This window comes from Narcine bancroftii, chromosome 2 (assembly GCF_036971445.1).
Source record: "Narcine bancroftii isolate sNarBan1 chromosome 2, sNarBan1.hap1, whole genome shotgun sequence".
In the NCBI taxonomy this organism is placed as follows: Eukaryota; Metazoa; Chordata; class Chondrichthyes; order Torpediniformes; family Narcinidae; genus Narcine; species Narcine bancroftii.
The window spans coordinates 263,315,242-263,341,642 of NC_091470.1; positions in this window are offsets into that span (position 1 = coordinate 263,315,242).

A 26,401-nucleotide genomic window follows, 5' to 3' on the forward strand; every position below is an offset into this window, starting at 1 on the left:
CCTCTGATTCCCCGCCTCTGATTCCCCATCTCTGATTCACCGCCTTTGATTCGACACCTCTGATTCCCCATATCTGATTCCCCACCTCTGTTACCCCGCCTCTGATTCCCCGCCTCTGATTCCCCATATATCATTCCCCGCCTCTGAATCCCCATCTCTGATTCCCGGACTCTGATTCCCCACCTCTGATTCCCGGCCTCTTATTCCCGGCATCTGAATCCCGGCCTCTGATTCCCGGCCTCTGATTCCCCGCTTCTGATTCTGATTCCCTGCCTCTGATTCCCCATCTCTGATTCCGCACATCTGATTCCCTGCCTCTGATTCCCCACCTCTGATTCCCCATATCTGATTCCCCACCTCTGATGCCCCATCTCTGATTCCCCGCCTCTGATTCCCCGTGTCTGATTCCCTGCCTCTGATTCCCCGCCTCTGATTCCCCGCCTCTGATTCCCTGCCACTGATTCCCTGCCTCTGATTCCCCACCTCTGATTCCCCATATCTGATTCCCCGCCTCTGTTTCCCCGCCTCTGATTCCCCGCCTCTGTTTCCCCATATCTAATTCCCCACCTCTGATGCCCCATCTCTGATTCCCCGCCTCTGATTCCCCGTGTCTGATTCCCTGCCTCTGATTCCCCGCCTCTGATTCCCCGCCTCTGATTCCCTGCCACTGATTCAACTCTGATACCCCGCCTCTGATTCCCCAGCTCTGATTCCCCGCCTCTGATTCCCCGCATCTGATTCCCCGCCTCTGTTTCCCTGCCTTTGATTCCCCGCCTCTGTTTCCCCATATCTGATTCCCCGCCTCTGATTCCCAACTATGATTCCCCGCCTGTGATTCCCCATCTCTGATTCACCACCTCTGATTCCCCACCTCTGATTCCCCTTATCTAATTCCCTGCCTCTGTTTGCCCGCCTCTGATTCCCCGCCTCTGTTTCCCCATATCTGATTCCCCAACTCTGATTCCCCGCCTCTGATTCCCCAGCTCTGATACCCGCCTCTGATTCCCTGCCTCTGTTTCCCCATATCTAAGTCCCCGACTCTGATTCCCCAACTCTGATTCCCCACCTCTGATTCCCCAGCTCTGATTCCCCGCCTCTGATTCCCCGCATCTGATTCCCTGCATCTGATTCCCAGCCTCTGATTCCCTTCCTCTGATTCCCAACCTCTGATTCCCCACCTCTGATTCCCCATATCTGATTCCCCGCCTCTGTTTCCCCGCCTCTGATTCCCCGCCTCTGTTTCCCCATATCTGATTCCCGGCCTCTGATTCCCCGCCTCTGATTCCCCGCCTCTGATTCCCTGCCTCTGATTCCCCATCTCCGATTCCGCACATCGGATTTCCTGCCTCTGATTCCCCGCCTCTGATTCCCCGCCTCTGATTCCCTGCTTCTGATTCCCAACCTCTGATTCCCCACCTCTGATTCCCCATATCTGATTCCCCGCCTCTGTTTCCCCGCCTCTGATTCCCCGCCTCTGATTCCCCAACTCTGAATCCCCGCCTCTGATTCCCCAGCTCTGATTCCACGCCTCTGATTCCCCGTGTTTGATTCCCTGCCTCTGATTCCCTGCCCTGATTCCCCATCTCTGATTCACCGCCTTTAATTCGCCACCTCTGATTCCCCATATCTGATTCCCCTCCTCTGTTTCCCCGCCTCTGATTCCCAACCTCTGATTCCACACCTCTGGTTCCCCATATCTGATTCCCCGCCTCTGTTTTCCCGCCTCTGATTCCCCGCCCCTGTTTCCCCATATCTGATTCCCCACCTCTGATTCTCCTACTCTGCTTCACCGCCTCTGATTCCCCAGCTCTGATTCCCCGCCTCTGATTCCCCGTTTTTGATTCCCTGCCTCTGATTCCCCGCCTCTGATTCCCCATCTCTGATTCACCGCCTTTGATTCGCCACCTCTGTTTCCCCATATCTGATTCCCCACCTCTGTTTCCCCGCCTCTGATTCCCCGCCTCTGATTCCCCATATCTGATTCCCCGGCTCTGATTGCCCACCTCTGATTCCCCGCCTCTGATTCACCAGCTCTGATTCCCCGCCTCTGATTCCCCGCATCTGATTCCCTGCCTCTGATTCCCCGCCTCTGATTCCCCATCTCTGATTCACCGCCTTTGATTCGCCACCTCTGATTCCCCATATCTGATTCCCCACCTCTGTTTCCAGGCCTCTGATTCCCCGCCTCTGATTCTCCATATCTCATTCCCCTCCTCTGAATCCCCATCTCTGATTCCCGGACTCTGATTCCCCACCTCTGATTCCCGGCCTCTTATTCCCAGCATCTTATTCCCGGCCTCTGATTCCCGGCCTCTGATTCCCCGCTTCTGATTCTGATTCCCTGCCTCTGATTCCCCATCTCTGATTCCGCACATCTGATTCCCTGCCTCTGATTCCCCACCTCTGATTCCCCATATCTGATTCCCCGCCTCTGTTTCCCCGCCTCTGATTCCCCGCCTCTGTTTCCCTATATCTAATTCCCCACCTCTGATGCCCCAACTCTGATTCCCCACCTCTGATTCCCCAGCTCTGATTCCCCGCCTCTGATTCCCCGCATCCGATTCCCCATATCTGATTCCCCGCCTCTGTTTCCCCGCCTCTGATTCCCCGCCTCTGTTTCCCCATATCTGATTCCCCGCCTCTGATTCCCAACTATGATTCCCCGCCTCTGATTCCCCAGCTCTGATTCCCTGCCTCTGATTCCCTGCGTTCTATTCCCTGCCTCTGATTCCCCGCCTGTGATTCCCCATCACTGATTCACCACCTCTGATTCCCCACATCTGATTCCCAATATCTAATTCCCCGCCTCTGTTTGCCCGCCTCTGATTCCCCGCCTCTGTTTCCCCATATCTGATTCCCCGTCTCTGAATCCCCAACTCTGATTCCCTGCCTCTGATTCCCCAGCTCTGATTCCCCACCTTTGATTCCCCCCGTCTGATTCCCAGCCTCTGAATCCCCGTGTCTGATTTCCTGCCTCTGATTCCCCGCCTCTGATTCCCCATCTCTGATTCACCACCTCAGATTCCCCACCTCTGATTCCCCATCTCTGATTCCACACATCCGATTCCCTGCCTCTGATTCCCTAACTCTGATTCCCCGCCTCTGATTCCCCATCTCTGATTCCCCACCTCTGATTCCCCGTGTCTGATTCCCTGCCTCTGATTCCCCGCCTCTGAATACCAGCCTCTGATTCCCCATATCTGATTCCCCGCCTCTGATTCCCTGCCTCTGATTCCCCAGCTCTGATTCCCCGCCTTTGATTCCCCCCGTCTGATTCCCAGCCTCTGAATCCCCGTGTCTGATTTCCTGCCTCTGATTCCCCGCCTCTGATTCCCAATCTCTGATTCACCGCCTCTGATTCCCCATCTCTGATTCCCCACCTCTGATTCCCCGTGTCTGATTCCCCGTGTCTGATTCCCTGCCACTGATTCCACGCCTCTGATTCCCCATATCTGATTCCCTGCCACTGATTCCCCGCCTCTGATTCCCCATCTCTGATTCACCACCTCTGATTCCCGGCCTCTGATTGCCCACCTCTGATTCCCCGCCTCTGATTCGCCAGCTATGATTCCCCCCCTCTGATTCCCCTCGTCTGATTCCCCGCCTCTGATTCCCCAACTCTAATACCCCGCCTCTGATTCCCCAGCTCTGATTCCCCTCATCTGATTCCCCGCATCTGATTCACTGCCTCTGATTCCCCGCCTCTGATTCCAGGCCTCTGATTCCCAACCTCTGATTCCCCACCTCTGATTCCCAATATCTGATTCCCCGCCTCTGTTTCACCGCCTCTGATTCCCCGCCTCTGTTTCCCCATATCTGATTCCCCGCCTCTGATTCCCCAACTCTGATTCCCCGCCTGTGATTCCCCAGCTCTGATTCCCCGCATCTGATTCCCCATATCTGATTCCCATCCTCTGATTGCCCACCTCTGATTCCCCGCCTCTGATTCGCCAGCTCTGATTCCCCGCCTCTGATTCCCCGCATCTGATTCCCTGCCTCTGATTCCCCGCCTCTGATTCCCCATCTCTGATTCCCCGCCTGTGATTCCCCAGCTCTGATTCCCCGCCTCTGATTCCCCAGCTCTGATTCCCAGCCTCTGATTCCCCGTGTTTGATCCCCTGCCTCTGATTACCTTCCTCTGATTCCCGGCCACTGATACCCCGCTTCTGATTCTGATTCCCTGCCTCTGATTCCCCATCTCTGATTCACCACATCTAATTCCCTGCCTCTGATTCCACGCCCCAGATTCCCCACCTCTGATTCCCCATATCTGAATCCCCGCCTCTGTTTCCACGCCTCTGATTCCCTGCCTCTGATTCCCAACCTCTGATTCCCCACCCCTGATTCCCCATATCTGATTCCCCGCCTCTGTTTCCCTGCCTCTGATTCCCCGCCCCTGTTTCCCCATATCTGATTCCCCGCCTCTGATTCCCCAACTCTGATTCCCCGCCTCTGATTCCCCAGCTCTGATTCCCCGCCTCTGATTCCCCGTGTTTGATTCCCTGCCTCTGATTCCCCACCTCTGATTCCCCAGCTCTGATTCCCCTCCTCTGATTCCCCGCATCTGATTCCCTGCCTCTGATTCCCCGCCTCTGATTCCAGGCCTCTGATTCCCAACCTCTGATTCCCCACCTCTGATTCCCAATATCTGATTCCCCGCCTCTGTTTCACCGCCTCTGATTCCCCGACTCTGTTTCCCCATATCTGATTCCCCGCCTCTGATTCCCCAACTCTGATTCCCCGCCTGTGATTCCCCAGCTCTCATTCCCCGCCTCTGATTCCCCATATCTGATTCCCATCCTCTGATTGCCCACCTCTGATTCCCCGCCTCTGATTCGCCAGCTCTGATTCCCCGCCTCTGATTCCCCGCATCTGATTCCCTGCCTCTGATTCCCCGCCTCTGATTCCCCATCTCTGATTCCCCGCCTGTGATTCCCCAGCTCTGATTCCCAGCCTCTGATTCCCCGTGTTTGATCCCCTGCCTCTGATTACCTTCCTCTGATTCCCGGCCTCTGATACCCCGCTTCCGATTCTGATTCCCTGCCTCTGATTCCCCATCTCTGATTCACCACATCTAATTCCCTGCCTCTGATTCCACGCCACTGATTCCCCACCTCTGATTCCCCATATCTGAATCCCCGCCTCTGTTTCCACGCCTCAGATTCCCTGCCTCTGATTCCCAACCTCTGATTCCCCACCCCTGATTCCCCATATCTGATTCCCCGCCTCTGTTTCCCTGCCTCTGATTCTCCGCCACTGTTTCCCCATATCTGATTCCCCGCCTCTGATTCCCCAACTCTGATTCCCCACCTCTGATTCCCCAGCTCTGATTCCCCGCCTCTGATTCCCCATCTCTGATTCACCGCCTTTGATTCGACACCTCTGATTCCTAATATCTGATTCCCCACCTCTCTTACCCCGCCTCTGATTCCCCGCCTCTGATTCCCCATATATCATTCCCCGCCTCTGAATCCCCATCTCTGATTCCCGGACTCTGATTCCCCACCTCTGATTCCCGGCCTCTTATTCCCGGCATCTGAATCCCGGCCTCTGATTCCCGGCCTCTGATTCCCCGCTTCTGATTCTGATTCCCTGCCTCTGATTCCCCATCTCTGATTCCGCACATCTGATTCCCTGCCTCTGATTCCCCACCTCTGATTCCCCATATCTGATTCCCCACCTCTGTTTCCCCGCCTCTGATTCCCCGCCTCTGTTTCCCCATATCTTATTCCCCACCTCTGATGCCCCATCTCTGATTCCCCGCCTCTGATTCCCCGTGTCTGATTCCCTGCCTCTGATTCCCCGCCTCTGATTCCCCGCCTCTGAATCCCTGCCACTGATTCCCTGCCTCTGATTCCCCACCTCTGATTCCCCATATCTGATTCCCCGCCTCTGTTTCCCCGCCTCTGATTCCCCGCCTCTGTTTCCCCATATCTAATTCCCCACCTCTGATGCCCCATCTCTGATTCCCCGCCTCTGATTCCCCGTGTCTGATTCCCTGCCTCTGATTCCCCGCCTCTGATTCCCCGCCTCTGATTCCCTGCCACTGATTCAACTCTGATACCCCGCCTCTGATTCCCCATATCTGATTCCCTGCCACTGATTCCCCGCCTCTGATTCCCCATCTCTGATTCACCACCTCTGATTCCCGGCCTCTGATTGCCCACCTCTGATTCCCCGCCTCTGATTCGCCAGCTATGATTCCCCCCCTCTGATTCCCCGCGTCTGATTCCCCGCCTCTGATTGCCCAACTCTAATACCCCGCCTCTGATTCCCCAGCTCTGATTCCCCTCCTCTGATTCCCCGCATTTGATTCCCTGCCTCTGATTCCCCGCCTCTGATTCCAGGCCTCTGATTCCCAACCTCTGATTCCCCACCTCTGATTCCCAATATCTGATACCCCGCCTCTGTTTCACCGCCTCTGATTCCCCGCCTCTGTTTCCCCATATCTGATTCCCCGCCTCTGATTCCCCAACTCTGATTCCCCGCCTGTGATTCCCCAGTTCTGATTCCCCGCATCTGATTCCCAATATCTGATTCCCATCCTCTGATTGCCCACCTCTGATTCCCCGCCTCTGATTCGCCAGCTCTGATTCCCCGCCTCTGATTCCCCGCATCTGATTCCCTGCCTCTGATTCCCCGCCTCTGATTCCCCATCTCTGATTCCCCGCCTGTGATTCCCCAGCTCTGATTCCCCGCCTCTGATTCCCCAGCTCTGATTCCCAGCCTCTGATTCCCCGTGTTTGATCCCCTGCCTCTGATTACCTTCCTCTGATTCCCGGCCACTGATACCCCGCTTCTGATTCTGATTCCCTGCCTCTGATTCCCCATCTCTGATTCACCACATCTAATTCCCTGCCTCTGATTCCACGCCCCTGATTCCCCACCTCTGATTCCCCATATCTGAATCCCCGCCTCTGTTTCCACGCCTCTGATTCCCTGCCTCTGATTCCCAACCTCTGATTCCCCACCCCTGATTCCCCATATCTGATTCCCCGCCTCTGTTTCCCTGCCTCTGATTCCCCGCCCCTGTTTCCCCATATCTGATTCCCCGCCTCTGATTCCCCAACTCTGATTCCCCGCCTCTGATTCCCCAGCTCTGATTCCCCGCATCTGATTCCCCGTGTTTGATTCCCTGCCTCTGAATCCCCGCCTCTGATTCCCCAGCTCTGATTCCCCTCCTCTGATTCCCCGCATCTGATTCCCTGCCTCTGATTCCCCGCCTCTGATTCCAGGCCTCTGATTTCCAACCTCTGATTCCCCACCTCTGATTCCCCATATCTGATTCCCCGCCTCTGTTTCACCGCCTCTGATTCCCCGACTCTGTTTCCCCATATCTGATTCCCCGCCTCTGATTCCCCAACTCTGATTCCCCGCCTGTGATTCCCCAGCTCTCATTCCCCGCCTCTGATTCCCCATATCTGATTCCCATCCTGTGATTGCCCACCTCTGATTCCCCGCCTCTGATTCGCCAGCTCTGATTCCCCGCCTCTGATTCCCCGCATCTGATTCCCGGCATCTGAATCCCCGCCTCTGATTCCCCATCTCTGATTCCCCGCCTGTGATTCCCCAGCTCTGATTCCCAGCCTCTGATTCCCCGTGTTTGATCCCCTGCCTCTGATTACCTTCCTCTGATTCCCGGCCTCTGATACCCCGCTTCCGATTCTGATTCCCTGCCTCTGATTCCCCATCTCTGATTCACCACATCTAATTCCCTGCCTCTGATTCCACGCCACTGATTCCCCACCTCTGATTCCCCATATCTGAATCCCCGCCTCTGTTTCCACGCCTCTGATTCCCTGCCTCTGATTCCCAACCTCTGATTCCCCACCCCTGATTCCCCATATCTGATTCCCCGCCTCTGTTTCCCTGCCTCTGATTCTCCGCCACTGTTTCCCCATATCTGATTCCCCGCCTCTGATTCCCCAACTCTGATTCCCCACCTCTGATTCCCCAGCTCTGATTCCCCGCCTCTGATTCCCCGTGTTTGATTCCCTGCCTCTGATTCCCCGCCTCTGATTCCCCATCTCTGATTCACCGCCTTTGATTCGACACCTCTGATTCCCCATATCTGATTCCCCAACTCTGTTACCCCGCCTCTGATTCCCCGCCTCTGATTCCCCATATATCATTCCCCGCCTCTGAATCCCCATCTCTGATTCCCGGACTCTGATTCCCCACCTCTGATTCCCGGCCTCTTATTCCCGGCATCTGAATCCCGGCCTCTGATTCCCGGCCTCTGATTCCCCGCTTCTGATTCTGATTCCCTGCCTCTGATTCCCCATCTCTGATTCCGCACATCTGATTCCCTGCCTCTGATTCCCCACATCTGATTCCCCATATCTGATTCCCCACCTCTGTTTCCCCGCCTCTGATTCCCCGCCTCTGTTTCCCCATATCTTATTCCCCACCTCTGATGCCCCATCTCTGATTCCCCGCCTCTGATTCCCCGTGTCTGATTCCCTGCCTCTGATTCCCCGCCTCTGATTCCCTGCCTCTGATTCCCTGCCACTGATTCCCTGCCTCTGATTCCCCACCTCTGATTCCCCATATCTGATTCCCCGCCTCTGTTTCCCCGCCTCTGATTCCCCGCCTCTGTTTCCCCATATCTAATTCCCCACCTCTGATGCCCCATCTCTGATTCCCCGCCTCTGATTCCCCGTGTCTGATTCCCTGCCTCTGATTCCCCGCCTCTGATTCCCCGCCTCTGATTCCCTGCCACTGATTCAACTCTGATACCCCGCCTCTGATTCCCCAGCTCTGATTCCCCGCCTCTGATTCCCCGCATCCAATTCCCCATATCTGATTCCCCGCCTCTGTTTCCCCGCCTTTGATTCCCCGCCTCTGTTTCCCCATATCTGATTCCCCGCCTCTGATTCCCAACTATGATTCCCCGCCTCTGATTCCCCAGCTCTGATTCCCCGCCTCTGATTCCCCGCGTTCTATTCCCTGCCTCTGATTCCCCGCCTGTGATTCCCCATCTCTGATTCACCACCTCTGATTCCCCACCTCTGATTCCCCTTATTTAATTCCCTGCCTCTGTTTGCCCGCCTCTGATTCCCCGCCTCTGTTTCCCCATATCTGATTCCCCGTGTCTGATTCCCTGCCTCTGATTCCCCGCCTCTGATTCCCCGCCTCTGATTCCCTGCCACTGATTCCCTGCCCCTGATACCCCACCTCTGATTCCCCATATCTGATTCCCTGCCTCTGTTTCCCCGCCTCTGATTCCCCGCCTCTGATTCCCCGCCTCTGATTCCCCGCCTCTGATTCCCCAACTCTGATTCCCCGCCTCTGATTCCCCAGCTCTGATACCCGCCTCTGATTCCCCGCGTCTGTGTCCCCGCCTCTGATTCCCTGCATCTGTTTCCCCATATCTGATTCCGCACATCTGATTCCCTGCCTCTGATTCCCCACCTCTGATTCCCCATATCTGATTCCCCACCTCTGATGCCCCATCTCTGATTCCCCGCCTCTGTTTCCCTGCCTCTGATTCTCCGCCACTGTTTCCCCATATCTGATTCCCCGCCTCTGATTCCCCAACTCTGATTCCCCACCTCTGATTCCCCAGCTCTGATTCCCCGCCTCTGATTCCCCGTGTTTGATTCCCTGCCTCTGATTCCCCGCCTCTGATTCCCCATCTCTGATTCACCGCCTTTGATTCGACACCTCTGATTCCCCATATCTGATTCCCCACCTCTGTTACCCCGCCTCTGATTCCCCGCCTCTGATTCCCCATATATCATTCCCCGCCTCTGAATCCCCATCTCTGATTCCCGGACTCTGATTCCCCACCTCTGATTCCCGGCCTCTTATTCCCGGCATCTGAATCCCGGCCTCTGATTCCCGGCCTCTGATTCCCCGCTTCTGATTCTGATTCCCTGCCTCTGATTCCCCATCTCTGATTCCGCACATCTGATTCCCTGCCTCTGATTCCCCACCTCTGATTCCCCATATCTGATTCCCCACCTCTGATGCCCCATCTCTGATTCCCCGCCTCTGATTCCCCGTGTCTGATTCCCTGCCTCTGATTCCCCGCCTCTGATTCCCCGCCTCTGATTCCCTGCCACTGATTCCCTGCCTCTGATTCCCCACCTCTGATTCCCCATATCTGATTCCCCGCCTCTGTTTCCCCGCCTCTGATTCCCCGCCTCTGTTTCCCCATATCTAATTCCCCACCTCTGATGCCCCATCTCTGATTCCCCGCCTCTGATTCCCCGTGTCTGATTCCCTGCCTCTGATTCCCCGCCTCTGATTCCCCGCCTCTGATTCCCTGCCACTGATTCAACTCTGATACCCCGCCTCTGATTCCCCAGCTCTGATTCCCCGCCTCTGATTCCCCGCATCCGATTCCCCGCCTCTGTTTCCCTGCCTTTGATTCCCCGCCTCTGTTTCCCCATATCTGATTCCCCGCCTCTGATTCCCAACTATGATTCCCCGCCTCTGATTCCCCAGCTCTGATTCCCCGCCTCTGATTCCCCGCGTTCTATTCCCTGCCTCTGATTCCCCGCCTGTGATTCCCCATCTCTGATTCACCACCTCTGATTCCCCACCTCTGATTCCCCTTATCTAATTCCCTGCCTCTGTTTGCCCGCCTCTGATTCCCCGCCTCTGTTTCCCCATATCTGATTCCCCAACTCTGATTCCCCGCCTCTGATTCCCCAGCTCTGATACCCGCCTCTGATTCCCTGCCTCTGTTTCCCCATATCTAAGTCCCCGACTCTGATTCCCCAACTCTGATTCCCCACCTCTGATTCCCCAGCTCTGATTCCCCGCCTCTGATTCCCCGCATCTGATTCCCTGCATCTGATTCCCAGCCTCTGATTCCCTTCCTCTGATTCCCAACCTCTGATTCCCCACCTCTGATTCCCCATATCTGATTCCCCGCCTCTGTTTCCCCGCCTCTGATTCCCCGCCTCTGTTTCCCCATATCTGATTCCCGGCCTCTGATTCCCCGCCTCTGATTCCCCGCCTCTGATTCCCTGCCTCTGATTCCCCATCTCCGATTCCGCACATCGGATTTCCTGCCTCTGATTCCCCGCCTCTGATTCCCCGCCTCTGATTCCCTGCTTCTGATTCCCAACCTCTGATTCCCCACCTCTGATTCCCCATATCTGATTCCCCGCCTCTGTTTCCCCGCCTCTGATTCCCCGCCTCTGATTCCCCAACTCTGAATCCCCGCCTCTGATTCCCCAGCTCTGATTTCACGCCTCTGATTCCCCGTGTTTGATTCCCTGCCTCTGATTCCCTGCCCTGATTCCCCATCTCTGATTCACCGCCTTTAATTCGCCACCTCTGATTCCCCATATCTGATTCCCCTCCTCTGTTTCCCCGCCTCTGATTCCCAACCTCTGATTCCACACCTCTGATTCCCCATATCTGATTCCCCGCCTCTGTTTTCCCGCCTCTGATTCCCCGCCCCTGTTTCCCCATATCTGATTCCCCACCTCTGATTCTCCTACTCTGCTTCACCGCCTCTGATTCCCCAGCTCTGATTCCCCGCCTCTGATTCCCCGTTTTTGATTCCCTGCCTCTGATTCCCCGCCTCTGATTCCCCATCTCTGATTCACCGCCTTTGATTCGCCACCTCTGTTTCCCCATATCTGATTCCCCACCTCTGTTTCCCCGCCTCTGATTCCCCGCCTCTGATTCCCCATATCTGATTCCCCGGCTCTGATTGCCCACCTCTGATTCCCCGCCTCTGATTCACCAGCTCTGATTCCCCGCCTCTGATTCCCCGCATCTGATTCCCTGCCTCTGATTCCCCGCCTCTGATTCCCCATCTCTGATTCACCGCCTTTGATTCGCCACCTCTGATTCCCCATATCTGATTCCCCACCTCTGTTTCCAGGCCTCTGATTCCCCGCCTCTGATTCTCCATATCTCATTCCCCTCCTCTGAATCCCCATCTCTGATTCCCGGACTCTGATTCCCCACCTCTGATACCCGGCCTCTTATTCCCAGCATCTTATTCCCGGCCTCTGATTCCCGGCCTCTGATTCCCCGCTTCTGATTCTGATTCCCTGCCTCTGATTCCCCATCTCTGATTCCGCACATCTGATTCCCTGCCTCTGATTCCCCACCTCTGATTCCCCATATCTGATTCCCCGCCTCTGTTTCCCCGCCTCTGATTCCCCACCTCTGTTTCCCTATATCTAATTCCCCACCTCTGATGCCCCAACTCTGATTCCCCACCTCTGATTCCCCAGCTCTGATTCCCCGCCTCTGATTCCCCGCATCCGATTCCCCATATCTGATTCCCCGCCTCTGTTTCCCCGCCTCTGATTCCCCGCCTCTGTTTCCCCATATCTGATTCCCCGCCTCTGATTCCCAACTATGATTCCCCGCCTCTGATTCCCCAGCTCTGATTCCCTGCCTCTGATTCCCTGCGTTCTATTCCCTGCCTCTGATTCCCCGCCTGTGATTCCCCATCACTGATTCACCACCTCTGATTCCCCACATCTGATTCCCAATATCTAATTCCCCGCCTCTGTTTGCCCGCCTCTGATTCCCCGCCTCTGTTTCCCCATATCTGATTCCCCGTCTCTGAATCCCCAACTCTGATTCCCTGCCTCTGATTCCCCAGCTCTGATTCCCCACCTTTGATTCCCCCCGTCTGATTCCCAGCCTCTGAATCCCCGTGTCTGATTTCCTGCCTCTGATTCCCCGCCTCTGATTCCCCATCTCTGATTCACCACCTCAGATTCCCCACCTCTGATTCCCCATCTCTGATTCCGCACATCCGATTCCCTGCCTCTGATTCCCCAACTCTGATTCCCCGCCTCTGATTCCCCATCTCTGATTCACCACCTCTGATTCCCCGTGTCTGATTCCCTGCCTCTGATTCCCCGCCTCTGAATACCAGCCTCTGATTCCCCATATCTGATTCCCCGCCTCTGATTCCCTGCCTCTGATTCCCCAGCTCTGATTCCCCGCCTTTGATTCCCCCCGTCTGATTCCCAGCCTCTGAATCCCCGTGTCTGATTTCCTGCCTCTGATTCCCCGCCTCTGATTCCCAATCTCTGATTCACCGCCTCTGATTCCCCATCTCTGATTCCCCACCTCTGATTCCCCGTGTCTGATTCCCCGTGTCTGATTCCCTGCCACTGATTCCACGCCTCTGATTCCCCATATCTGATTCCCTGCCACTGATTCCCCGCCTCTGATTCCCCATCTCTGATTCACCACCTCTGATTCCCGGCCTCTGATTGCCCACCTCTGATTCCCCGCCTCTGATTCGCCAGCTATGATTCCCCCCCTCTGATTCCCCTCGTCTGATTCCCCGCCTCTGATTCCCCAACTCTAATACCCCGCCTCTGATTCCCCAGCTCTGATTCCCCTCATCTGATTCCCCGCATCTGATTCACTGCCTCTGATTCCCCGCCTCTGATTCCAGGCCTCTGATTCCCAACCTCTGATTCCCCACCTCTGATTCCCAATATCTGATTCCCCGCCTCTGTTTCACCGCCTCTGATTCCCCGCCTCTGTTTCCCCATATCTGATTCCCCGCCTCTGATTCCCCAACTCTGATTCCCCGCCTGTGATTCCCCAGCTCTGATTCCCCGCATCTGATTCCCCATATCTGATTCCCATCCTCTGATTGCCCACCTCTGATTCCCCGCCTCTGATTCGCCAGCTCTGATTCCCCGCCTCTGATTCCCCGCATCTGATTCCCTGCCTCTGATTCCCCGCCTCTGATTCCCCATCTCTGATTCCCCGCCTGTGATTCCCCAGCTCTGATTCCCCGCCTCTGATTCCCCAGCTCTGATTCCCAGCCTCTGATTCCCCGTGTTTGATCCCCTGCCTCTGATTACCTTCCTCTGATTCCCGGCCACTGATACCCCGCTTCTGATTCTGATTCCCTGCCTCTGATTCCCCATCTCTGATTCACCACATCTAATTCCCTGCCTCTGATTCCACGCCCCAGATTCCCCACCTCTGATTCCCCATATCTGAATCCCCGCCTCTGTTTCCACGCCTCTGATTCCCTGCCTCTGATTCCCAACCTCTGATTCCCCACCCCTGATTCCCCATATCTGATTCCCCGCCTCTGTTTCCCTGCCTCTGATTCCCCGCCCCTGTTTCCCCATATCTGATTCCCCGCCTCTGATTCCCCAACTCTGATTCCCCGCCTCTGATTCCCCAGCTCTGATTCCCCGCCTCTGATTCCCCGTGTTTGATTCCCTGCCTCTGATTCCCCACCTCTGATTCCCCAGCTCTGATTCCCCTCCTCTGATTCCCCATATCTGATTCCCCGCCTCTGTTTCACCGCCTCTGATTCCCCGACTCTGTTTCCCCATATCTGATTCCCCGCCTCTGATTCCCCAACTCTGATTCCCCGCCTGTGATTCCCCAGCGCTCATTCCCCGCCTCTGATTCCCCATATCTGATTCCCATCCTCTGATTGCCCACCTCTGATTCCCCGCCTCTGATTCGCCAGCTCTGATTCCCCGCCTCTGATTCCCCGCATCTGATTCCCTGCCTCTGATTCCCCGCCTCTGATTCCCCATCTCTGATTCCCCGCCTGTGATTCCCCAGCTCTGATTCCCAGCCTCTGATTCCCCGTGTTTGATCCCCTGCCTCTGATTACCTTCCTCTGATTCCCGGCCTCTGATACCCCGCTTCCGATTCTGATTCCCTGCCTCTGATTCCCCATCTCTGATTCACCACATCTAATTCCCTGCCTCTGATTCCACGCCACTGATTCCCCACCTCTGATTCCCCATATCTGAATCCCCGCCTCTGTTTCCACGCCTCTGATTCCCTGCCTCTGATTCCCAACCTCTGATTCCCCACCCCTGATTCCCCATATCTGATTCCCCGCCTCTGTTTCCCTGCCTCTGATTCTCCGCCACTGTTTCCCCATATCTGATTCCCCGCCTCTGATTCCCCAACTCTGATTCCCCACCTCTGATTCCCCAGCTCTGATTCCCCGCCTCTGATTCCCCGTGTTTGATTCCCTGCCTCTGATTCCCCGCCTCTGATTCCCCATCTCTGATTCACCGCCTTTGATTCGACACCTCTGATTCCCCATATCTGATTCCCCACCTCTGTTACCCCGCCTCTGATTCCCCGCCTCTGATTCCCCATATATCATTCCCCGCCTCTGAATCCCCATCTCTGATTCCCGGACTCTGATTCCCCACCTCTGATTCCCGGCCTCTTATTCCCGGCATCTGAATCCCGGCCTCTGATTCCCGGCCTCTGATTCCCCGCTTCTGATTCTGATTCCCTGCCTCTGATTCCCCATCTCTGATTCCGCACATCTGATTCCCTGCCTCTGATTCCCCACCTCTGATTCCCCATATCTGATTCCCCACCTCTGATGCCCCATCTCTGATTCCCCGCCTCTGATTCCCCGTGTCTGATTCCCTGCCTCTGATTCCCCGCCTCTGATTCCCCGCCTCTGATTCCCTGCCACTGATTCCCTGCCTCTGATTCCCCACCTCTGATTCCCCATATCTGATTCCCCGCCTCTGTTTCCCCGCCTCTGATTCCCCGCCTCTGTTTCCCCATATCTAATTCCCCACCTCTGATGCCCCATCTCTGATTCCCCGCCTCTGATTCCCCGTGTCTGATTCCCTGCCTCTGATTCCCCGCCTCTGATTCCCCGCCTCTGATTCCCTGCCACTGATTCAACTCTGATACCCCGCCTCTGATTCCCCAGCTCTGATTCCCCGCCTCTGATTCCCCGCATCCGATTCCCCGCCTCTGTTTCCCTGCCTTTGATTCCCCGCCTCTGTTTCCCCATATCTGATTCCCCGCCTCTGATTCCCAACTATGATTCCCCGCCTCTGATTCCCCAGCTCTGATTCCCCGCCTCTGATTCCCCGCGTTCTATTCCCTGCCTCTGATTCCCCGCCTGTGATTCCCCATCTCTGATTCCCCGCCTCTGTTTCCCCATATCTGATTCCCCAACTCTGATTCCCCGCCTCTGATTCCCCAGCTCTGATACCCGCCTCTGATTCCCTGCCTCTGTTTCCCCATATCTAAGTCCCCGACTCTGATTCCCCAACTCTGATTCCCCACCTCTGATTCCCCAGCTCTGATTCCCCGCCTCTGATTCCCCGCATCTGATTCCCTGCATCTGATTCCCAGCCTCTGATTCCCTTCCTCTGATTCCCAACCTCTGATTCCCCACCTCTGATTCCCCATATCTGATTCCCCGCCTCTGTTTCCCCGCCTCTGATTCCCCGCCTCTGTTTCCCCATATCTGATTCCCGGCCTCTGATTCCCCGCCTCTGATTCCCCGCCTCTGATTCCCTGCCTCTGATTCCCCATCTCCGATTCCGCACATCGGATTTCCTGCCTCTGATTCCCCGCCTCTGATTCCCCGCCTCTGATTCCCTGCTTCTGATTCCCAACCTCTGATTCCCCACCTCTGATTCCCCATATCTGATTCCCCGCCTCTGTTTCCCCGCCTCTGATTCCCCGCCTCTGATTCCCCAACTCTGAATCCCCGCCTCTGATTCCCCAGCTCTGATTCCACGCCTCTGATTCCCCGTGTTTGATTCCCTGCCTCTGATTCCCTGCCCTGATTCCCCATCTCTGATTCACCGCCTTTGATTCGCCACCTCTGTTTCCCCATATCTGATTCCCCACCTCTGATTCCCCGCCTCTGATTCACCAGCTCTGATTCCCCGCCTCTGATTCCCCGCATCTGATTCCCTGCCTCTGATTCCCCGCCTCTGATTCCCCATCTCTGATTCACCGCCTTTGATTCGCCACCTCTGATTCCCCATATCTGATTCCCCACCTCTGTTTCCAGGCCTCTGATTCCCCGCCTCTGATTCTCCATATCTCATTCCCCTCCTCTGAATCCCCATCTCTGATTCCCGGACTCTGATTCCCCACCTCTGATTCCCGGCCTCTTATTCCCAGCATCTTATTCCCGGCCTCTGATTCCCGGCCTCTGATTCCCCGCTTCTGATTCTGATTCCCTGCCTCTGATTCCCCATCTCTGATTCCGCACATCTGATTCCCTGCCTCTGATTCCCCACCTCTGATTCCCCATATCTGATTCCCCGCCTCTGTTTCCCCGCCTCTGATTCCCCGCCTCTGTTTCCCTATATCTAATTCCCCACCTCTGATGCCCCAACTCTGATTCCCCACCTCTGATTCCCCAGCTCTGATTCCCCGCCTCTGATTCCCCGCATCCGATTCCCCATATCTGATTCCCCGCCTCTGTTTCCCCGCCTCTGATTCCCCGCCTCTGTTTCCCCATATCTGATTCCCCGCCTCTGATTCCCAACTATGATTCCCCGCCTCTGATTCCCCAGCTCTGATTCCCTGCCTCTGATTCCCTGCGTTCTATTCCCTGCCTCTGATTCCCCGCCTGTGATTCCCCATCACTGATTCACCACCTCTGATTCCCCACATCTGATTCCCAATATCTAATTCCCCGCCTCTGTTTGCCCGCCTCTGATTCCCCGCCTCTGTTTCCCCATATCTGATTCCCCGTCTCTGAATCCCCAACTCTGATTCCCTGCCTCTGATTCCCCAGCTCTGATTCCCCACCTTTGATTCCCCCCGTCTGATTCCCAGCCTCTGAATCCCCGTGTCTGATTTCCTGCCTCTGATTCCCCGCCTCTGATTCCCCATCTCTGATTCACCACCTCAGATTCCCCACCTCTGATTCCCCATCTCTGATTCCGCACATCCGATTCCCTGCCTCTGATTCCCCAACTCTGATTCCCCGCCTCTGATTCCCCATCTCTGATTCCCCACCTCTGATTCCCCGTGTCTGATTCCCTGCCTCTGATTCCCCGCCTCTGAATACCAGCCTCTGATTCCCCATATCTGATTCCCCGCCTCTGATTCCCTGCCTCTGATTCCCCAGCTCTGATTCCCCGCCTTTGATTCCCCCCGTCTGATTCCCAGCCTCTGAATCCCCGTGTCTGATTTCCTGCCTCTGATTCCCCGCCTCTGATTCCCAATCTCTGATTCACCGCCTCTGATTCCCCATCTCTGATTCCCCACCTCTGATTCCCCGTGTCTGATTCCCCGTGTCTGATTCCCTGCCACTGATTCCACGCCTCTGATTCCCCATATCTGATTCCCTGCCACTGATTCCCCGCCTCTGATTCCCCATCTCTGATTCACCACCTCTGATTCCCGGCCTCTGATTGCCCACCTCTGATTCCCCGCCTCTGATTCGCCAGCTATGATTCCCCCCCTCTGATTCCCCTCGTCTGATTCCCCGCCTCTGATTCCCCAACTCTAATACCCCGCCTCTGATTCCCCAGCTCTGATTCCCCTCATCTGATTCCCCGCATCTGATTCACTGCCTCTGATTCCCCGCCTCTGATTCCAGGCCTCTGATTCCCAACCTCTGATTCCCCACCTCTGATTCCCAATATCTGATTCCCCGCCTCTGTTTCACCGCCTCTGATTCCCCGCCTCTGTTTCCCCATATCTGATTCCCCGCCTCTGATTCCCCAACTCTGATTCCCCGCCTGTGATTCCCCAGCTCTGATTCCCCGCATCTGATTCCCCATATCTGATTCCCATCCTCTGATTGCCCACCTCTGATTCCCCGCCTCTGATTCGCCAGCTCTGATTCCCCGCCTCTGATTCCCCGCATCTGATTCCCTGCCTCTGATTCCCCGCATCTGATTCCCCATCTCTGATTCCCCGCCTGTGATTCCCCAGCTCTGATTCCCCGCCTCTGATTCCCCAGCTCTGATTCCCAGCCTCTGATTCCCCGTGTTTGATCCCCTGCCTCTGATTACCTTCCTCTGATTCCCGGCCACTGATACCCCGCTTCTGATTCTGATTCCCTGCCTCTGATTCCCCATCTCTGATTCACCACATCTAATTCCCTGCCTCTGATTCCACGCCCCAGATTCCCCACCTCTGATTCCCCATATCTGAATCCCCGCCTCTGTTTCCACGCCTCTGATTCCCTGCCTCTGATTCCCAACCTCTGATTCCCCACCCCTGATTCCCCATATCTGATTCCCCGCCTCTGTTTCCCTGCCTCTGATTCCCCGCCCCTGTTTCCCAATATCTGATTCCCCGCCTCTGATTCCCCAACTCTGATTCCCCGCCTCTGATTCCCCAGCTCTGATTCCCCGCCTCTGATTCCCCGTGTTTGATTCCCTGCCTCTGATTCCCCACCTCTGATTCCCCAGCTCTGATTCCCCTCCTCTGATTCCCCGCATCTGATTCCCTGCCTCTGATTCCCCGCCTCTGATTCCAGGCCTCTGATTCCCAACCTCTGATTCCCCACCTCTGATTCCCCATATCTGATTCCCCGCCTCTGTTTCACCGCCTCTGATTCCCCGACTCTGTTTCCCCATATCTGATTCCCCGCCTCTGATTCCCCAACTCTGATTCCCCGCCTGTGATTCCCCAGCTCTCATTCCCCGCCTCTGATTCCCCATATCTGATTCCCATCCTCTGATTGCCCACCTCTGATTCCCCGCCTCTGATTCGCCAGCTCTGATTCCCCGCCTCTGATTCCCCGCATCTGATTCCCTGCCTCTGATTCCCCGCCTCTGATTCCCCATCTCTGATTCCCCGCCTGTGATTCCCCAGCTCTGATTCCCAGCCTCTGATTCCCCGTGTTTGATCCCCTGCCTCTGATTACCTTCCTCTGATTCCCGGCCTCTGATACCCCGCTTCCGATTCTGATTCCCTGCCTCTGATTCCCCATCTCTGATTCACCACATCTAATTCCCTGCCTCTGATTCCACGCCACTGATTCCCCACCTCTGATTACCCATATCTGAATCCCCGCCTCTGTTTCCACGCCTCAGATTCCCTGCCTCTGATTCCCAACCTCTGATTCCCCACCCCTGATTCCCCATATCTGATTCCCCGCCTCTGTTTCCCTGCCTCTGATTCTCCGCCACTGTTTCCCCATATCTGATTCCCCGCCTCTGATTCCCCAACTCTGATTCCCCACCTCTGATTCCCCAGCTCTGATTCCCCGCCTCTGATTCCCCATCTCTGATTCACCGCCTTTGATTCGACACCTCTGATTCCTAATATCTGATTCCCCACCTCTCTTACCCCGCCTCTGATTCCCCGCCTCTGATTCCCCATATATCATTCCCCGCCTCTGAATCCCCATCTCTGATTCCCGGACTCTGATTCCCCACCTCTGATTCCCGGCCTCTTATTCCCGGCATCTGAATCCCGGCCTCTGATTCCCGGCCTCTGATTCCCCGCTTCTGATTCTGATTCCCTGCCTCTGATTCCCCATCTCTGATTCCGCACATCTGATTCCCTGCCTCTGATTCCCCACCTCTGATTCCCCATATCTGATTCCCCACCTCTGTTTCCCCGCCTCTGATTCCCCGCCTCTGTTTCCCCATATCTTATTCCCCACCTCTGATGCCCCATCTCTGATTCCCCGCCTCTGATTCCCCGTGTCTGATTCCCTGCCTCTGATTCCCCGCCTCTGATTCCCCGCCTCTGAATCCCTGCCACTGATTCCCTGCCTCTGATTCCCCACCTCTGATTCCCCATATCTGATTCCCCGCCTCTGTTTCCCCGCCTCTGATTCCCCGCCTCTGTTTCCCCATATCTAATTCCCCACCTCTGATGCCCCATCTCTGATTCCCCGCCTCTGATTCCCCGTGTCTGATTCCCTGCCTCTGATTCCCCGCCTCTGATTCCCCGCCTCTGATTCCCTGCCACTGATTCAACTCTGATACCCCGCCTCTGATTCCCCATATCTGATTCCCTGCCACTGATTCCCCGCCTCTGATTCCCCATCTCTGATTCACCACCTCTGATTCCCGGCCTCTGATTGCCCACCTCTGATTCCCCGCCTCTGATTCGCCAGCTATGATTCCCCCCCTCTGATTCCCCGCGTCTGATTCCCCGCCTCTGATTGCCCAACTCTAATACCCCGCCTCTGATTCCCCAGCTCTGATTCCCCTCCTCTGATTCCCCGCATTTGATTCCCTGCCTCTGATTCCCCGCCTCTGATTCCAGGCCTCTTATTCCCAACCTCTGATTCCCCACCTCTGATTCCCAATATCTGATTCCCCGCCTCTGTTTCACCGCCTCTGATTCCCCGCCTCTGTTTCCCCATATCTGATTCCCCGCCTCTGATTCCCCAACTCTGATTCCCCGCCTGTGATTCCCCAGCTCTGATTCCCCGCATCTGATTCCCCATATCTGATTCCCATCCTCTGATTGCCCACCTCTGATTCCCCGCCTCTGATTCGCCAGCTCTGATTCCCCGCCTCTGATTCCCCGCATCTGATTCCCTGCCTCTGATTCCCCGCCTCTGATTCCCCATCTCTGATTCCCCGCCTGTGATTCCCCAGCTCTGATTCCCCGCCTCTGATTCCCCAGCTCTGATTCCCAGCCTCTGATTCCCCGTGTTTGATCCCCTGCCTCTGATTACCTTCCTCTGATTCCCGGCCACTGATACCCCGCTTCTGATTCTGATTCCCTGCCTCTGATTCCCCATCTCTGATTCACCACATCTAATTCCCTGCCTCTGATTCCACGCCCCTGATTCCCCACCTCTGATTCCCCATATCTGAATCCCCGCCTCTGTTTCCACGCCTCTGATTCCCTGCCTCTGATTCCCAACCTCTGATTCCCCACCCCTGATTCCCCATATCTGATTCCCCGCCTCTGTTTCCCTGCCTCTGATTCCCCGCCCCTGTTTCCCCATATCTGATTCCCCGCCTCTGATTCCCCAACTCTGATTCCCCGCCTCTGATTCCCCAGCTCTGATTCCCCGCATCTGATTCCCCGTGTTTGATTCCCTGCCTCTGATTCCCCGCCTCTGATTCCCCAGCTCTGATTCCCCTCCTCTGATTCCCCGCATCTGATTCCCTGCCTCTGATTCCCCGCCTCTGATTCCAGGCCTCTGATTTCCAACCTCTGATTCCCCACCTCTGATTCCCCATATCTGATTCCCCGCCTCTGTTTCACCACCTCTGATTCCCCGACTCTGTTTCCCCATATCTGATTCCCCGCCTCTGATTCCCCAACTCTGATTCCCCGCCTGTGATTCCCCAGCTCTCATTCCCCGCCTCTGATTCCCCATATCTGATTCCCATCCTCTGATTGCCCACCTCTGATTCCCCGCCTCTGATTCGCCAGCTCTGATTCCCCGCCTCTGATTCCCCGCATCTGATTCCCGGCATCTGAATCCCCGCCTCTGATTCCCCATCTCTGATTCCCCGCCTGTGATTCCCCAGCTCTGATTCCCAGCCTCTGATTCCCCGTGTTTGATCCCCTGCCTCTGATTACCTTCCTCTGATTCCCGGCCTCTGATACCCCGCTTCCGATTCTGATTCCCTGCCTCTGATTCCCCATCTCTGATTCACCACATCTAATTCCCTGCCTCTGATTCCACGCCACTGATTCCCCACCTCTGATTCCCCATATCTGAATCCCCGCCTCTGTTTCCACGCCTCTGATTCCCTGCCTCTGATTCCCAACCTCTGATTCCCCACCCCTGATTCCCCATATCTGATTCCCCGCCTCTGTTTCCCTGCCTCTGATTCTCCGCCACTGTTTCCCCATATCTGATTCCCCGCCTCTGATTCCCCAACTCTGATTCCCCACCTCTGATTCCCCAGCTCTGATTCCCCGCCTCTGATTCCCCGTGTTTGATTCCCTGCCTCTGATTCCCCGCCTCTGATTCCCCATCTCTGATTCACCGCCTTTGATTCGACACCTCTGATTCCCCATATCTGATTCCCCAACTCTGTTACCCCGCCTCTGATTCCCCGCCTCTGATTCCCCATATATCATTCCCCGCCTCTGAATCCCCATCTCTGATTCCCGGACTCTGATTCCCCACCTCTGATTCCCGGCCTCTTATTCCCGGCATCTGAATCCCGGCCTCTGATTCCCGGCCTCTGATTCCCCGCTTCTGATTCTGATTCCCTGCCTCTGATTCCCCATCTCTGATTCCGCACATCTGATTCCCTGCCTCTGATTCCCCACATCTGATTCCCCATATCTGATTCCCCACCTCTGTTTCCCCGCCTCTGATTCCCCGCCTCTGTTTCCCCATATCTTATTCCCCACCTCTGATGCCCCATCTCTGATTCCCCGCCTCTGATTCCCCGTGTCTGATTCCCTGCCTCTGATTCCCCGCCTCTGATTCCCTGCCTCTGATTCCCTGCCACTGATTCCCTGCCTCTGATTCCCCACCTCTGATTCCCCATATCTGATTCCCCGCCTCTGTTTCCCCGCCTCTGATTCCCCGCCTCTGTTTCCCCATATCTAATTCCCCACCTCTGATGCCCCATCTCTGATTCCCCGCCTCTGATTCCCCGTGTCTGATTCCCTGCCTCTGATTCCCCGCCTCTGATTCCCCGCCTCTGATTCCCTGCCACTGATTGAACTCTGATACCCCGCCTCTGATTCCCCAGCTCTGATTCCCCGCCTCTGATTCCCCGCATCCAATTCCCCATATCTGATTCCCCGCCTCTGTTTCCCCGCCTTTGATTCCCCGCCTCTGTTTCCCCATATCTGATTCCCCGCCTCTGATTCCCAACTATGATTCCCCGCCTCTGATTCCCCAGCTCTGATTCCCCGCCTCTGATTCCCCGCGTTCTATTCCCTGCCTCTGATTCCCCGCCTGTGATTCCCCATCTCTGATTCACCACCTCTGATTCCCCACCTCTGATTCCCCTTATTTAATTCCCTGCCTCTGTTTGCCCGCCTCTGATTCCCCGCCTCTGTTTCCCCATATCTGATTCCCCGTGTCTGATTCCCTGCCTCTGATTCCCCGCCTCTGATTCCCCGCCTCTGATTCCCTGCCACTGATTCCCTGCCCCTGATACCCCACCTCTGATTCCCCATATCTGATTCCCTGCCTCTGTTTCCCCGCCTCTGATTCCCCGCCTCTGATTCCCCGCCTCTGATTCCCCGCCTCTGATTCCCCAACTCTGATTCCCCGCCTCTGATTCCCCAGCTCTGATACCCGCCTCTGATTCCCCGCGTCTGTGTCCCCGCCTCTGATTCCCTGCATCTGTTTCCCCATATCTAAGTCCCCGACTCTGATTCCCCAACTCTGATTCCCCACCTCTGATTCCCCAGCTCTGATTCCCCGCCTCTGATTCCCCGCATCTGATTCCCTGCATCTGATTCCCAGCCTCTGATTCCCTGCCTCTGATTCCCAACCTCTGATTCCCCACCTCTGATTCCCCATATCTGATTCCCCGCCTCTGTTTCCCCGCCTCTGATTCCCCGCCTCTGTTTCCCCATATCTGATTCCCGGCCTCTGATTCCCCGCCTCTGATTCCCCATCTCTGATTCACCGCCTTTGATTCGACACCTCTGATTCCCCATATCTGATTCCCCACCTCTGTTACCCCGCCTCTGATTCCCCGCCTCTGATTCCCCATATATCATTCCCCGCCTCTGAATCCCCATCTCTGATTCCCGGACTCTGATTCCCCACCTCTGATTCCCGGCCTCTTATTCCCGGCATCTGAATCCCGGCCTCTGATTCCCGGCCTCTGATTCCCCGCTTCTGATTCTGATTCCCTGCCTCTGATTCCCCATCTCTGATTCCGCACATCTGATTCCCTGCCTCTGATTCCCCACCTCTGATTCCCCATATCTGATTCCCCACCTCTGTTTCCCCGCCCCTGATTCCACGCCTCTGTTTCCCCATATCTTATTCCCCACCTCTGATGCCCCATCTCTGATTCCCCGCCTCTGATTCCCCGTGTCTGATTCCCTGCCTCTGATTCCACGCCTCTGATTCCCCGCCTCTGATTCCCTGCCACTGATTCCCTGCCTCTGATTCCCCACCTCTGATTCCCCATATCTGATTCCCCGCCTCTGTTTCCCCGCCTCTGATTCCCCGCCTCTGTTTCCCCATATCTAATTCCCCACCTCTGATGCCCCATCTCTGATTCCCCGCCTCTGATTCCCCGTGTCTGATTCCCTGCCTCTGATTCCCCGCCTCTGATTCCCCGCCTCTGTTTCCCCGCCTTTGATTCCCCGCCTCTGTTTCCCCATATCTGATTCCCCGCCTCTGATTCCCAACTATGATTCCCCGCCTCTGATTCCCCAGCTCTGATTCCCCGCCTCTGATTCCCCGCGTTCTATTCCCTGCCTCTGATTCCCCGCCTGTGATTCCCCATCTCTGATTCACCACCTCTGATTCCCCACCTCTGATTCCCCTTATCTAATTCCCTGCCTCTGTTTGCCCGCCTCTGATTCCCCGCCTCTGTTTCCCCATATCTGATTCCCCAACTCTGATTCCCCGCCTCTGATTCCCCAGCTCTGATACCCGCCTCTGATTCCCCGCGTCTGTTTCCCCGCCTCTGATTCCCTGCCTCTGTTTCCCCATATCTAAGTCCCCGACTCTGATTCCCCAACTCTGATTCCCCACCTCTGATTCCCCAGCTCTGATTCCCCGCCTCTGATTCCCCGCATCTGATTCCCTGCATCTGATTCCCAGCCTCTGATTCCCTTCCTCTGATTCCCAACCTCTGATTCCCCACCTCTGATTCCCCATATCTGATTCCCCGCCTCTGTTTCCCCGCCTCTGATTCCCCGCCTCTGTTTCCCCATATCTGATTCCCGGCCTCTGATTCCCCGCCTCTGATTCCCCGCCTCTGATTCCTTGCCTCTGATTCCCCATCTCCGATTCCGCACATCGGATTTCCTGCCTCTGATTCCCCGCCTCTGATTCCCCGCCTCTGATTCCCTGCTTCTGATTCCCAACCTCTGATTCCCCACCTCTGATTCCCCATATCTGATTCCCCGCCTGTGTTTCCCCGCCTCTGATTCCCCGCCTCTGATTCCCCAACTCTGAATCCCCGCCTCTGATTCCCCAGCTCTGATTCCACGCCTCTGATTCAACGTGTTTGATTCCCTGCCTCTGATTCCCTGCCCTGATTCCCCATCTCTGATTCACCGCCTTTAATTCGCCACCTCTGATTTCCCATATCTGATTCCCCTCCTCTGTTTCCCCGCCTCTGATTCCCAACCTCTGATTCCACACCTCTGATTCCCCATATCTGATTCCCCGCCTCTGTTTCCCCGCCTCTGATTCCCCGCCCCTCTTTCCCCATATCTGATTCCCCACCTCTGATTCTCCTACTCTGCTTCCCCGCCTCTGATTCCCCAGCTCTGATTCCCCGCCTCTGATTCCCCGTTTTTGATTCCCTGCCTCTGATTCCCCGCCTCTGATTCCCCATCTCTGATTCACCGCCTTTGATTCGCCACCTCTGTTTCCCCATATCTGATTCCCCACCTCTGTTTCCCCGCCTCTGATTCCCCGCCTCTGATTCCCCATATCTGATTCCCCGGCTCTGATTGCCCACCTCTGATTCCCCGCCTCTGATTCACCAGCTCTGATTCCCCGCCTCTGATTCCCCGCATCTGATTCCCTGCCTCTGATTCCCCGCCTCTGATTCCCCATCTCTGATTCACCGCCTTTGATTCGCCACCTCTGATT